Source organism: Hemiscyllium ocellatum, chromosome 5 (genome assembly GCF_020745735.1).
Source record: "Hemiscyllium ocellatum isolate sHemOce1 chromosome 5, sHemOce1.pat.X.cur, whole genome shotgun sequence".
NCBI lineage: Eukaryota > Metazoa > Chordata > Chondrichthyes > Orectolobiformes > Hemiscylliidae > Hemiscyllium > Hemiscyllium ocellatum.
The window spans coordinates 105357742-105372291 of NC_083405.1; the positions used below are offsets into that span (position 1 = coordinate 105357742).

At 38.7% G+C, this 14550-nt stretch overlaps 1 protein-coding gene across 5 annotated transcripts in view; it reads right to left on the reverse strand.

Moving 5' to 3' along the window:
• Nucleotides 1–14550, reverse strand: part of LOC132815814 (partitioning defective 3 homolog) — an 810799-nt gene that overhangs the window by 99088 nt on the left and 697161 nt on the right. The gene's annotated exons all lie outside the window — the stretch shown is intronic.

Here is a 14550-nt window from a genome sequence, read left to right on the forward strand (position 1 = left end):
GCCGTTATTCCAAAGGATAATTTATCAATGCTTTGAACACCCATGGTCCAAAAAGATTACCTTGCATCCGTCAGTCAAACTATTATTACCTTTACAACTTCTGGCTGTGCAATTATATTTTTAAAATTCTATTCTTATCAGGCCCACTGCAGGTAATCTGAAGAAAAAGAATTTAAACTACCTTCTTTTCATTCCATTTTTCACATTTACACATTACTCGACAATCTAAATTATTTGAATTTCTAATCAAACAATTTTATTGAGTCGACTAATTGAATTACTCCATATGCAAAAGGGATCACAAATGCCTGTCAAGGTTAGGCATGCAATAGAATGTTGATCATGCTTTTAAACATCATGTTGTACAATTAATGCGTTATTACCTAAAAAAAAACCTCGGAACTTTCCCTTTGATGAACAATGTAGTGCTTTTGGACTCTTCAGTAAAATTAACATCACAAATATTCTAAAGATTCAGCATAATGGCACAGCTTGAACAGTCCCCATAAGATCAGTTTAAGGGTTCAGCTGCTAAGATCACAAAAAAACAAATCTGCCAATGACGTGAGTATACTTTGTCAGTTTTCACAGGTGAAGTGACTTGGCAAGAGGATTTATCCCGATGGAAACCTCTATGTTTTCTGCAGTCTTTGCACATTGTGAATTGGCACATCAAACGGTAGCAGACATGAAGCAGTGAACATCCACAACCAGCCAGTTCTCGAGCTGAAGCATGACGTCTTATAAAGGCCGCAACATCAGATACTCACTTCTGGTTCATTAGTTGAACAAATCTGATGTGGTAAGCAATTTGGCAAATTATATCAGGTTTTTAGATCTTTAAGGCACTAAGATTTCACATCTGCATGCACTACTGTTGTTTTCTAATGCACAATCAGCTGTCTATGTTTTCCAAATTGAAACCCTTCATTTAAACAGCAATATTCATGGATAAATCTCTGGTGGCTGAAAGAATCTGAACCAGAACTTAGGGTATTTGATTTTGTAAATTGCTGGGCTGGGTGGTTATATTTCAAATAATATTTGGCACTGGGGATGAAAACACAGACTTTAGAATAATAATATTATGATCTCTTAGGGAACGTTCTAAGGACACTGATGGGGGTTTCCTGGAGCTTGACCCTTTACAGGCCAGCTGATCTTTAGTAGTTCCAGATGGGCCTCAGTGCAAGGCAATACCCAATTTTACTTTTGATATGACCTCTGGGGGTCACAAAGTACCTGCATGGTGCATTCTGCATGGGAATGCACACACATTACAGGAGAACAGACTTCATATTTAAACATTAAGTTGGTTACAATAGTTTCAAAGTCATATGATAAACAGCAAAGAAACTCACAAATGCTAAAAACGCACAAGAAAAGTCCAAAACTCTAGAAGTGAGTTATGTCAGCATCTCAAAAGAACAAACATAGATTACAGGGCTAGTCATGTAGTGCATCCTTAAAAAAACTCAATAAAAATTATTGTCCTTACATGATCCCATCTGTTGAGTGTGGAGCTGGATTCTAACAACGTGAACATGAATTTATTCCTTTTTTGATGTAATGTTTGTGTATATTTATTTAACAATAATCGGTTAATTTAAGTAAAGAACCTTTGACTTATTTGATGAGGAATATGCTAACTTTTTTTGATTGACTTTTGTGCTCTTTTTAAATACGATTCACAAATGTCATAATTTCAACATTTTCTTTATCTATATATCCATTTCAGATGTTAATTTCTGTCAGGCAATACAGACCGCTGCTCACCTAATTAAAAAAGATGGCGTATATTTTGGGAGTAACTGCACGTATTACTGTTGCAGTGTTGCTATTCATTAGCAGTTTACTTTCAGTGATTGCTACACCAAATTGTTGCTGTTGAAGTAATATGAAAAGAATCCTTCCAATACTGCCATATGGGCTATGACACCCTGAAGAAAAGTAGCTAACAAAAGTCACTCTGTTCAATTTCTGAATCTGTCCCAGAGGACTGGACAGAGGATTGACACATTTTAATTACAATCTAGGTTGGTCCCACCAAGACCCCTCTCCCATCTTACTGCTGAGCAAGGTTATAGCTGGGTCAATAGGTTGCAGATGACCACTTGCCAAGGTGTAGAAATTTCTTGTATCTATTCAACTATAAAACCTAACTGCGAGAAATACAAAAGCTACAGTTCATTACTCACTTATTACCATTCTCCAAATTTTGGAAATGTTGCATACACTACATAATTAAAAATGATGGTATTTAGATACTGCAATTCTCATTTGCTAACACAGTCACTTTATTGACCAAGGCCCATAAACAGTTGAAGATTATGGTGCTGGAAAAGCACAGCCGGTCAGGCAGCATTTGAGGAGCAGGAGAGCTGACATTTTGGGCATAAGCCCTTCATCAGGAATTCTTGATGAAGGGCTAATGCCCAAAACATCGACTCTCCTGCTCCTCGGATGCTGCCTGACCGGCTGTGCTTCTCCAGCAGCCACTCTTCGACTCTGATCTCCAGCACCTGCAATCCTCGCTTTCTCCCAAGTCTTATAAACAAACATGCACACCCAAAATCAGATGACAAGCTATCCATGCATGTCCCATTGCCTTTGTGCACAAAGTTAAAAACTGTTTCTTTCATAAACTGAATGAATTTCCTTTCTCCCAACCTTTTAAATTTTTTCCATCTACTTCTGATGTCGTCTTTCTATCTGGTGCCGTTCATTGTGATATCATAATCGTACACATATGCACAATGCTGTTTGATTGGAATGTGCCAACAACCACTGATCCTCCAACAGACAATCTAACTTCACTTTCAATTTTAACCAGATTCAAAAGAGACTGTTGAATTCATCAAAATGTTATTTCCTATTCTCTACAGTGAAGATTATTAGCCTGTCCAGACGAATAGTAAAATGGTTTTGATTAATTACCTGAACACATAGAAGGGCTCATCATGAGTGCATCCTCTAAAAAAACTCAATAAAAATTATTGTCCTTATATGATCCCACCTGCTGGGTGTGGAACTGGATTCCAACAACATGAACATGAATTTATTCCATTTATAGGTGTAATGTTCCTGGATATTTATTTAACAATAAACAGCTAATAATTTACCACATAGATATCAGCTTTACCTCTGAACTTAGATCCTTGAGTTAAATACATTTGCTTTATTTGTCTTCACAAATTGGTTCGACACAGCAAGGTTACCTTTGTTCCTCATAAGCAATTGTCTTGAGGAGGCTGGAGTCAATTCTTTGCCCTGACCATTTGATGATTGTGTCTTACAATGGTGCTAGGTAAGGAATTCTAGGATACTAACTCAGAGACAATGAAGAGACACATATATCAGATATAAATCTGGATTCGTTGTGACGGAGGAAACTTCACTGTGGCCGTGATTTGCTGCTTTTTTTCTCTCTCATTGGTTGAGGCTACAGGGCATTGCATAAATATCTATTTTTGCAAAACATTATCATGAACATTCAAATTTATTTCTTTGCAATGAATCAATTTATAGCAGTTGAACTATCAAACAAACTGATTTAGAAACTATATCCCAGTATAAATTTTTTAAAAATGAAGTTCGTTTACGCTGCATTTTTCAGAATTGCAAAAGTTCCTGTGGTTCCACCATAGACTCCCAGATGGTGAAAATGAATTTCTCTATTATCATTTCTTCCAAATTATGTCATTTCATCTCCACACACTTTGGAATTATTTACATTGATCACACTGGCATGCAATTTGCAGTAAAATTACAGTGAGGCTACTGAAATTCACTGCTACTAGGATTAAAATTGGGTAATAATTTTTGGAAAATACACTCATGCAGTTAACCATGGAATGTTTGAGTTGTTTTGTTCCTCCAGAAATTTTACCAGACTAGTATCTCAGCAAGGAAATCAGCATTGAAATATATTAAAGAATATATTGCAAATATGTATGTGATAGATATCCATTAAATCAGGCACAGCAGAATCTGTTCCAATGCAAGATGCTTTTTTAATGCAATGATAAATCTCAATTAGTCAAACAACTCCACTGATTGTAAAATTTGACTTTTCAACTGTGTAGCCTCATTAGCTCAGTATTAAGTTTTGGATCACATATCTCTTTCTCTCTCAATGTCATTCAATGTAGCAGATTTTGCATTGAAATAAATATTCTACTATCAACTTTCTGATTCAGACATGTTATCACTGATTAATAAGTTCTGAGGTGTGATTGGTCCAGCACTGCTTGCTGATTGCACAGTCCTAAATTCCCCATAGACTGTGCTGTACTGAAATGGCTTTCACAACAGCATGATTAAGTGCTAAATCCCATGGAAAGTCTTGGGTAACTAAGTATAGTGAGTAGCTGGCACGATTCACCTAACAGAAAGTCAGCGCTTTTGGATTTAACTTTCTTGCAAGTAGTTTCAGTCCTTAAGACCACTTCTTCAGAGGCAATTGCATTTTTTCATGTGCAGCACGCTTTCAGGAACATGATGTCTTATCTTCTAGGCAAAACTTCCTATCATGCTTTAACCATTAGCAGATTGGACGAATACTCAGTCTGTTGCTGCCTTAGAGAAGCATCGTACTCGTGCTTCTGCAGACACATTTTCAAACTGAGGATTATTGAGGTTCAAATGCAACCAATATTTGTGACAGCCAGTTAACTATCTCAATCTTAAATTATCATTTTCAATTCACTACTTTGACCTGCATAAAATTCCTTTTCAGTGAGAAATTATTAATCAGTGGTACCATATCCAAGTCAGAAAGTTGATAGTAGAATATTTATTTTAATGCAAAATCAGCTACATTAAATGACATTGAGAAAGAAAGAGGTACGTGATCTAAAATTTAATATTGAGGGAATGAGGCTGCACAATTGAAAAGCCAAATTTTACAACCAGTGGAGTATTTGACTAATCGGGAGTTTCATGTCTTGTGCTAGAATATAGAGCACTCTTGCGCAGTTTACCAATTGAGATTTTGGAATTTCTTTGGATATTGAGCAGCAATATTATTTCATCATTTATTTTTAGAATTGTTGTTCTTCTATAAACTTAAAAATACATTGAAAATTTCTCTTCACCATTAACACTTTGTCAGTAGAGAATGTCTATTCTGCCCTAATTCTATAAAATTATAGTGCATTAGAACCATTCTTAAATGAAATCAGCAATATTTTCTTTCACCTCAGCTTTAAGATGGCATCCAGATAAATTGCTTTTTTTTAAGATTAGATTACTTACAGTGTGGAAACAGGCCCTTCGGCCCAACAAGTCCACACCGACCTGCTGAAGCGCAACCCACCCACACCCCTACATTTACCCCTTACCTAACACTACGGGCAATTTAGCATGGCCAATTCACCTGACCCGCACATCTTTGGACTGTGGGAGGAAACCGGCACACCTGGAGGAAACCCACGCAGACACGGGGAGAACGTGCAAACTCCACACAGTCAGTCGCCTGAGTCGGGAATTGAACCCAGGACTCAGGCGCTGTGAGGCAGCAGTGCTAATCACTGTGCCACCGTGCTTGGAATCGTGAGCTTTAGAATCAATCAACACTTTTACTGGTTTTACTTAAATCTATAGCAGCTTTTTCTCCAGTTATAACAATATCTTTCTCTTCCAAACCACAATAATTAATGTCTTACATTTTTATTTGATAATATTTTGTCCATTCTTTTGCCTCAAGTATCCCTTATCCATATAAATTGGTTTTATTTACTTAATATTTAACTTCTTGACAGTACCAAAAACCCACAAAAACTAAAACAAAGACGAAAATATTAGGGAAACACATGCTACAGTAGATAGCATGCATAGAGAGAATAGAAAATGTGTTGCTGATTGAGAATCTTTGATCAGAACTAAAAGGGAGATCTAATCCCAAACATCTCATCTGTTTTCTCCAAGATAACACAAGTCAAATATATGTTGGTAACATTTAACCAGTCATTTTTTTTGCATAGCTATCTAAGGATTCAACACTTAATTTAGAAAATGTTGTCTCTTGGATGCAAATTGCCTATTTCCTCGGAAAAAAATCACTACATTCGTCAGTTCTGAGGTATACCCTGGAACTACTTCCCACTAATTCCATTATTCACAACCAAGACCATCTCTTCCAAATTATATTGAGCTCATGAAAGCAGGTTGTCTCACAATTTGCTTGTTGCAGGCACTAGATGAATGACAATAGTTTCTTTTTGCATTTTAGAAATTAATGTTACTAGCATTAGATTTGAATACAACTAATTTGAGGATGGCTCAGTGGATAGCACTGTTGCTTCACAGTGCCAGGGACCTAGGTTCAATTCCCACCTCAGGCGACTGTGTGTGTGGAGTTTGCACATTCTCCCCATGGCTTTCTTCCCAGTGGTCCAGTTTCCTCCCACATTCCAAAGATGCGCAGATCAGGTGAAGTGCCCATGCGAAACTGCCCATAGTGTTAGTTATATTAGTCAAGAGGAAATACAGGATAGGGGAATGGGTCTGGGTGGTCGGAAGGTCGGTGTGGACTTGTTGGGCCGAAGTGCCTGTTTCCAAATTGTAGGGAATCTCATCTAATCTAAAGCTCTTCCACCCACCAATGTAGAATGCTCAGTGTTCAAAATATTAAGTCCAACTAATATTGAAACTTTTTTTTTAGCTATTTGAAGCAATTAATTTCATTTGGAAACAGAACAGTGTGTGTGAGATAAAGGCAGGATCAACATCGCTATTATTTGGAAAGCAAACTAATGAATCACACATAGTTTAACAGATTTAATCCAGAAGTGTTTGGTTTACTCTTCCTTTCTTGTAGCAATTACCAAGCATTGTAACTAATTCCATGTTTGGATTTGAGTTTGAATAATAATTATTGAATAGAAATGAATTTATATCAGCAACAATATTCTTATTATTAAAATCTCTGTCAGAAGTTTACTAAATGAAGAATAGAATTTTCTCCACAGCCAAGCCCTTTTGCAAAGCAATTATGTATAATTATAACATATCTAATCCAACATACAATTTCAATGTGATACATATGCTAACACCAATGGCTACCATGTCAATTTCTGGTCATGGTACTAAAATACTGCTCCACATATATTTAAAAAATGCACAAGGAAGAAACCAACAGAATTTCACCTGCAAATAGATTGCCCATTTGAACCCAGAACTTGTAAACAAAGCAAATTGACAGTAGGAGGTTACTTAAGAATTCTAAATCTCCCACCTCACATAGATAAGTTGACAAAAGAAGATACATCAGAATTCAATAACTTGAATGTTTTTTCAACTGTGAGGCAGTAAGACAGTTTGTTTCTTCATCCTTGTCAGGGGGAATTATTTGGTCCTCAATCAAGCTGAATTCATTATTGAATCTACCAACTAGGATGGTTGAATGTCTGGTTGAATGTACCCTTCACAGAGCTGACAAAAATTGTACTAACATCCTTTTCGATGCTTGGGAGTATGAAGAGGAACAGCTTTTGACCTGCAATCCCTTCCTAACTTGCTGCAAAGATTTGACGTACAATGCCAGTAGCCACTAGCATCCAATATAGGTTATAACACATCAATTCTGCTCCACTTGCCCCCGAATGGCATTCAGGTCCAATTCACTTAATTGCAACAGCAGTCAATCAAGCTATCCCAGAGCTTCACCTGAAGCAAAAACTAACACCAATAGGAGACTAAAGTAACCTTTGAAAAATGGCAAATGGGCAAAGAAATATACATGGCGGAGTGTGGGGGTGGGGGTGGGTAATAATGTAGAAGAGAAATTTTCACAATGCTTTCAAGACTACAGAAGCTTAAGGTTGCAATGAGCCTGCGGCAGCCTTCCTTTATATCAGCCCAGTTTGCATGTAATCTTTTGATGGTCCCTGTTATCTAAGCTTCCTTCACAATGACCTTGGTGGGATGCTTCTATTTCCATTGTTGCACTGAGACATTTCTGAGATTTGATAAGAACTATTTTAATGAGAGTCTTTCATAATTTCCTCACTTTAAGATCCGGCGGGGCTTCAGAGAATAACAAACAATATAGTACAGAGAATTACAGTTGATGCATAATCAACTTAATGAATCTTATGTGCAGCAAATGCAACAATAATTTAAACATTTTATAAAATACATAAAATCGCAAGCTACCTTTTATAACTCTATTGTTTTACTGAATATTACTTTATCCCAATAAATAATATCTCAGTAAAACATGACTTCTGATTATCAAGCCTTCTGAATGTTAAGGATTCCAATATTAGGCATAAAGACGTCTGGTAACTAAATCAGTCTGGTAACAGCCTCCCCGAAATGTCGAATTTCCTGTTCCTTGGATGCTGCCTGACCTGCTGCGCTTTTCCAGCAACACATTTTCAGCTCTGATACTCCAGCATCTGCAGACCTCACTTTCTCCTCCAACTAAATCAGATTCCAAGCTTCCAACCATTTTGATTCAACCAAATCATATTTTAAAGCAATTCAATAAATAGTGCATTTAAATGATATTACGTTGTTGGGAGAGGACCCGCTTCAGAAGCAGTAGTAAACTAGAGTCTTGCTTGCTCAATTACTTGAACAACATCATGTTTCGGCTGGACAGGACATCGACGAGGCCACTTTTAGAATACTGCATCCAATTCTTTTCTTAAATTTGAGAGAATACAGGAAAGATTTACAAGGATGTTGCCAGGAATGGAGGGTTTGAACTATATGGAAAGGCTGAATAGGTCGGGACTTCTTTTCCTGGTGCTTCAGAGGCTCAGGGGTAACAATTTAGAAATTTTTAAAAAAATCATGAGGGACCTGGATAGAGCGAGTAACCAAGGTCTTTTTTCTAGGGTGGGAGAATCCTAAGCGAGAGAGCATAAGTTTAAGGTGAGAGTGTACATATTTAAAAAGGACCTGAACAGTAATTTTTTCATGCAGAAGGTGGTGTGCATATGGAATGAACTGACAGAGGATGAAGTGGGTACAATTATAACATTTAAAAGCCATCTGGATGGATATATGAATATGAAACTTTTAGAGCGATATGGACCAAATGCTGGCAAACAAAACTAAGTCAGGTTAGGATATCTGGTCAGCATGGATGCGTTGGACCGAAGGATTCATTTCCATGCTGCATGACTCTATAACTCTTTTATGGAGCCACTGGTACTAAAAAGTATGGGCCTATCACCACCATTACCACAAACAACACAAGGGTTAATCATTCTCCTCATTTGTTGGATATTTTTGACCACCAAATAACTCCTGCAGAACCATATTCACTAATTTATTGTGGCAGCGCTGAGATATTTCTAAGATTTGATAAAATTATTTACAAGAAAATGTTTCTTAATTCCTCATTCAGAGGTCCTGTAGAGTCTCTGAGAACATTAGATAACATGGAAAGGTGAATGTTTGTGATAGGTGACTGGACTTGGACACCAAAATAATCTAAAACCAGAAATATTGTGCATTGAGATGGAGGAGGAAAAGAAAGGGATGGGTTAAGGGAAATGTTTTACAGCCGTGAACAACATCAAATTGAAAATACTTACGACAAAATAAGGCAATTTTTTTCAGAGAACACTAATTGTTTAAAACAGAGCTTGACAGCGAGCATTTCCAAGGACAGCAATAGCTGCACAACCTTAATCTTCACGGAGAACAGCATCGTAAAAGATGGTTGAAAGCTTTATTCATATCTTGAGAGCTTATGGTGAAAACTACCAATGGGGTTGTGAATCACAGGCATAAAAGGCCCAAGGTAAGTAGCTTAACCACTACTCCACTGATTTACTGGATTTGGCTTTTAATTATTAATGTTCAGCTTTAAATAAATACAGTGGGAATCTAGACTATGTAACCTCCATTGATCTGAAGTACGAAACTTTCTGAACTGCATTTGCACGGTTTGGAGAAATGGATTTGTACAGTGTTCTGGCTGGTTTGCTACATTCGTGCTACCACTGCATCTGTTCAAATTTGATTTTACTTTAGACTGAGTAGTCATTAAACATGTTATGCGAAACCCAATGTCAGACATGTGGAGCTGAGATTGAGTGAATTTTCAGAGCTGAAAGAGATTCAGTCATTATACAAAAAAAAAGTAAAATTCAGTCTGCAATTTTGAAATAGCGACAGAATTGAATAAACTCGAGCACTGAAGAGTAACAAGTGTGTTCCAAGCCCTGGGAAAGAGTGCTACAAGCTCCTCATACTTAGGAGTGAGAACACAAACAGGAGAGATTTTGAAAGCTCTGAAAAGTGCATGAAACCACACAGTAATGGAGTTTCTGATGAACTAAATATATTCACTATCAGAGGTCAGTGAGGGAAAGAGAGAGAGAGAGAGAGACTGTTGATCAGTATGTGTTAGTATTAACACAACTAGCTGAATCCTGTACATTTGGATGATTGAAAGATCAATTCATTAGGTCCAAAGGCTTCTGACTGTCACAATGACAACAACATAAGGAAAGCAGCTCAAGATGGTGACCTGTAAATGAAGCTCTTGAAGACATGATACGGTGCAACAATATTCATCACAAGAGGACACAAGAGGCTGAGAGTCCAGTGCAATGAGAGAATAAAAATCTGGAATTTCAGATAGAAAATTTCAGGTTGTAGCTTTTCCCAAAACACAAAAATAGGTATTTTTCTCTCCATAGATGCTGCCTGGCCCACTGAGTAATTCCAGCATTTATGTTTTTATTTCAGATTTTCACCATCTGCAGTGTTTTGAAAGTGTGCAGGTTCAGCTGCACTTCCAACTTCTACTATTGTTTTCTTACATAAACAGAAATGCAAAAAGTTCTACAAACCAATATAATCAGGTCATATCTTGGACACTCCTTTTTTTCCCTGTATCATTCACTTTTAAAATTATTTTGCATCCAGTTTGAACAACAAAATGATGCATTTATTTAGCACCTGCACCACATCGAAACATCCCAAGACATCTGACAAGATTGTAATAAATCAACAGTGAAGCACTTAAGGGAGTATTAGGTCAGAATGCTCAAAGTAGTAGATTTTAAGGATAGCATTAATTTTAATGAGTGAAAACCAGAGGACCGAGGCAACTGAAAGCTCATAAACTAAAACTACAGGGGTGTTAAAGAGGCCAGAAGTATAGGAGCACAGATATGGCAGAGGGATGTGGGAGTGGAAGAGATTACAGAAGTGATAGGTTATTCAAAAGAATTGGGACAAAGGTGAATGTAGTGACCATTAACGAGGAGGAGCTGCTAGGAAACTGAAAGGTGTGAAGGTGGTTAAATCACCCAGACCAGTCGGACTACACTCCAGGATTCTCAAAGAGAGAGGTGAGGAGATTATAGAAGCATTGGTGGTGATCTTTTAGTATCTGGTCAGACTGAATTTGGAATATTGAGTGTGGTTTTAGCCTTGCATCTAAGGAAGGATGTGCTGGCATTGGAGGGACAGGGGCCAAGAATAAACCTCCTTGTCTTATCAGGAGCATTTGAAGATCTCTGTCGGTACTTGATGGAGTTTGGAAAGATGAGGAAGAGATCTCACTGAATCTTACAGAATACCAAGAGGCCTGGATAAGGTGGAGGTGAAGTTTCCGCCAGTAGGAGAGACTAGGATCTGAGGGCACAGCCTCAGAGTGAAGGGATGATCTTTTGGAACTGAGTCAAGGAGGAATCTCTTCAGAGGGTGGTTAAACTGTGGAATTCATTGCCATAAAAAGCTGTGGAGACCAAGTCATTGAGCAGACTTAATTCAGAGATAGATAGGTTCTCGGTTAGTTGCGAATTAATGGTTATATGGAGAAAATGGATTTGAGCAACATATCAGCCATGAGCGAATGACGGAGCAGACCTGATGGGCCGAATGGCCTTCTGCTCCCATGCTTTATGGTCACTTCAGTACTTTCAAAACACATTCTAATAAAGGACATGATCTTAAAGAATTTAAACTCTCAACTGTCTGATATAATCGAGCTGTTTTTTGTTGCAATTTTTAACTCTTTTCAACCTAGAGAAGTTTTTACTTTTTAGGCATAATAAACTGAGGGTAAAAAGTGAGGTCTGCAGATGCTGGAGATCAGAGCTGTTTCCTGTTCCTTGGATGCTGCCTGACCTGCTGTGCTTTAACCAGCAACACATTTTCAGCCATAATAAACTGAAGACTAACTTTGCTCATTCACTCACTGCTTGAGCTCTGCTCAGGTAGCTTTCGCTCTGTACTTTCTGATGTAGTTATTTCACATGATATTCTAACACCTCATCTGTGGTTTTCCCAGCTGGAGATGAATTTGTTGAGCTCACCTCTTCATAAACTCTCACTGTTTTAATCCAGTGCAAGGATACACATTGTCAGCCACATTGCTGTTTTATGCATACTCCCATGGTTTGTCATGTTGTCCGTTATGAAGCCAGGCAACCTAATCATCCCTTTGTGTTGTGGACCCTGTTCTATGTATGCATCTTAGTCCTGCCAGCTGTTTGTATGGTTTAAGGTGGATTTGGGTTAATGCACAGCTCCACACCAGACTAACATGGCAGAAATTGTGACCTGTGGCAGCCAGGTTGAATGGTGCAGCTGTTTGCCCTTAATTTGGACTCCATGGTACCATAGGCTTTCAAAGTACTCATCCCAGAAAATGCAAAATGGGATTGTATGGCAGACATTTCTAGTGAAATACCCTGAATTTGACATCAACCGGAACATGGTCTTGGGAGGAGTTTAGCAGACAACCAGGCTGATGAATACCGACAAGGAGAAAGCTAGGACAGCGGCTGCTGGAAAGTCAGAGTCAAAAAGTGTGGTGCTGAAAAAGCAGGTCAGGCAGCATCTGAGGAGCAGGACAGTCGACAGTTCGGGCGGAAGTCCTAGGCTGCTGCCTGACCTACTGTGCTTTTCCAGCGGCATGGTTTTCGATGACGACTGATAAACACTGACAGACTTAAGAAAATAGTTCATTCTCCATAGCTGCTTGGAGTTGTGTTACCCCATTGCACATGTTGGTTGGTGAGGGGACACAATAACATTCAATTCTGGATGGAACAACCAGGCATGGACCTTGAAGCTGATCACAGCAGCTGGTGAGTTAGAAAGCATGTAGGTAAGGCAGAAACTTGGCAGACAAAATACACTTTGGGAAAATGAGAGATCATAGAACATAGAAAAGTACAGCACAGAACAGGCCATTCGGCCCACAATGTTGTGCAAGGATTAATCCTAATGTAAAATAAAATAACCTAACCTATGCACTCCTCAATTCACTGCTGTCCATGTGCATGTCCAGCAGTCGCTTAAATATTGCTAATGACTCTGCTTCCACCACCACCACCACCACCACCACACATTCCATGCATTCACAACTCTGTGTAAAGAACCCACCTCTGATGTCTCCTTTATACCTTCCTTCTAATATCTTAAAACTATGATCCCTCATGCCAGTTAATCCGGCCTTGGGGAAATGTTTCTGGCTGTTGATTCTATCCATGCCTCTCATTACCTTGTACACCTCAATCAGGTCTCCTTTCTTCCTCCTTCTCTCCAGAGAGAAAAGTTCGAACTTACTCAACCTCTCTTCATAACACAAGCCCTCCAGTCCAGGCAGCATCCTGGTAAACCTTCTTTGCACTCTCTCCAAAGCCTCTGTATTTTTCCTATAGGAGGGCAACCAGAACTGGACACAATATTCCAAGTGTGGTCCCACCAAGGTCTTGTAGAGCTATAGCAAAACCTCGCAGCTCTTAAACTCAATCCCCCTGTTAATGAAAGCCAAAACACCATATGCTTTCTTAACAATCCTATCCACTTGGGTGGCAACTTTGAGGGATCTATATACTTGAACACCAAGATCTGTTTGTTCCTCCACACTGCCAGGAATCCTGTCTTTAATCCTATATTCAGCATTCAAGTTTGACCTCCCAAAATGCATCACTTCACATTTATCCAGGATGAACTCCAGCTGCCATTTCTCAGCCCAGCTCTGCATCCTCTCTATATCACGCTGCAGCCTGCAATATCTGCTCAGACTCCACACACAAGTTCCCTCCGCTATCCCTGATCGGCCCAACCTTCTCCCTGATCATTTTCTTATTCTTCACATATGAGTAAAGTGCCTTTGGGTTCTCCCTAATCCTTCCTGCCAAGCCTTTCTTGTGCCCCTTCTGGCTCTCCTGAGTCCATTTCTGAGCTTCTTTCTCGCAAGCCAGTAATCCTCTAAAGTTGTGATAAATCCTTGCTTCCTCCACCTTATATAAGCTGTCTTCTTCCTTTTGATGAGAAGCTCCTCCATTCTTATCATCCAAAGCTCCTTAATCTTACCCCTTCTTGTCTCAGAGGAACAAATTCGTGCATCACTCGCATCAACTGCACCTTAAACAGTCTCCACATGTCTGCTGTGCCCTTTCTGTGGAACAATTGCTTCCAGTCTGTACTTCCCAACTCCTGTCTGATAGCGTCATAATTTCCTTTTCCCAATTTAATATCTTCCCTTGGTGACTGCTCCTTTCCCTCTTCAAGATTATGGTGAATGTGAGGCAGTTGTGGTCATGATCACCAAAGCGTTCTCCC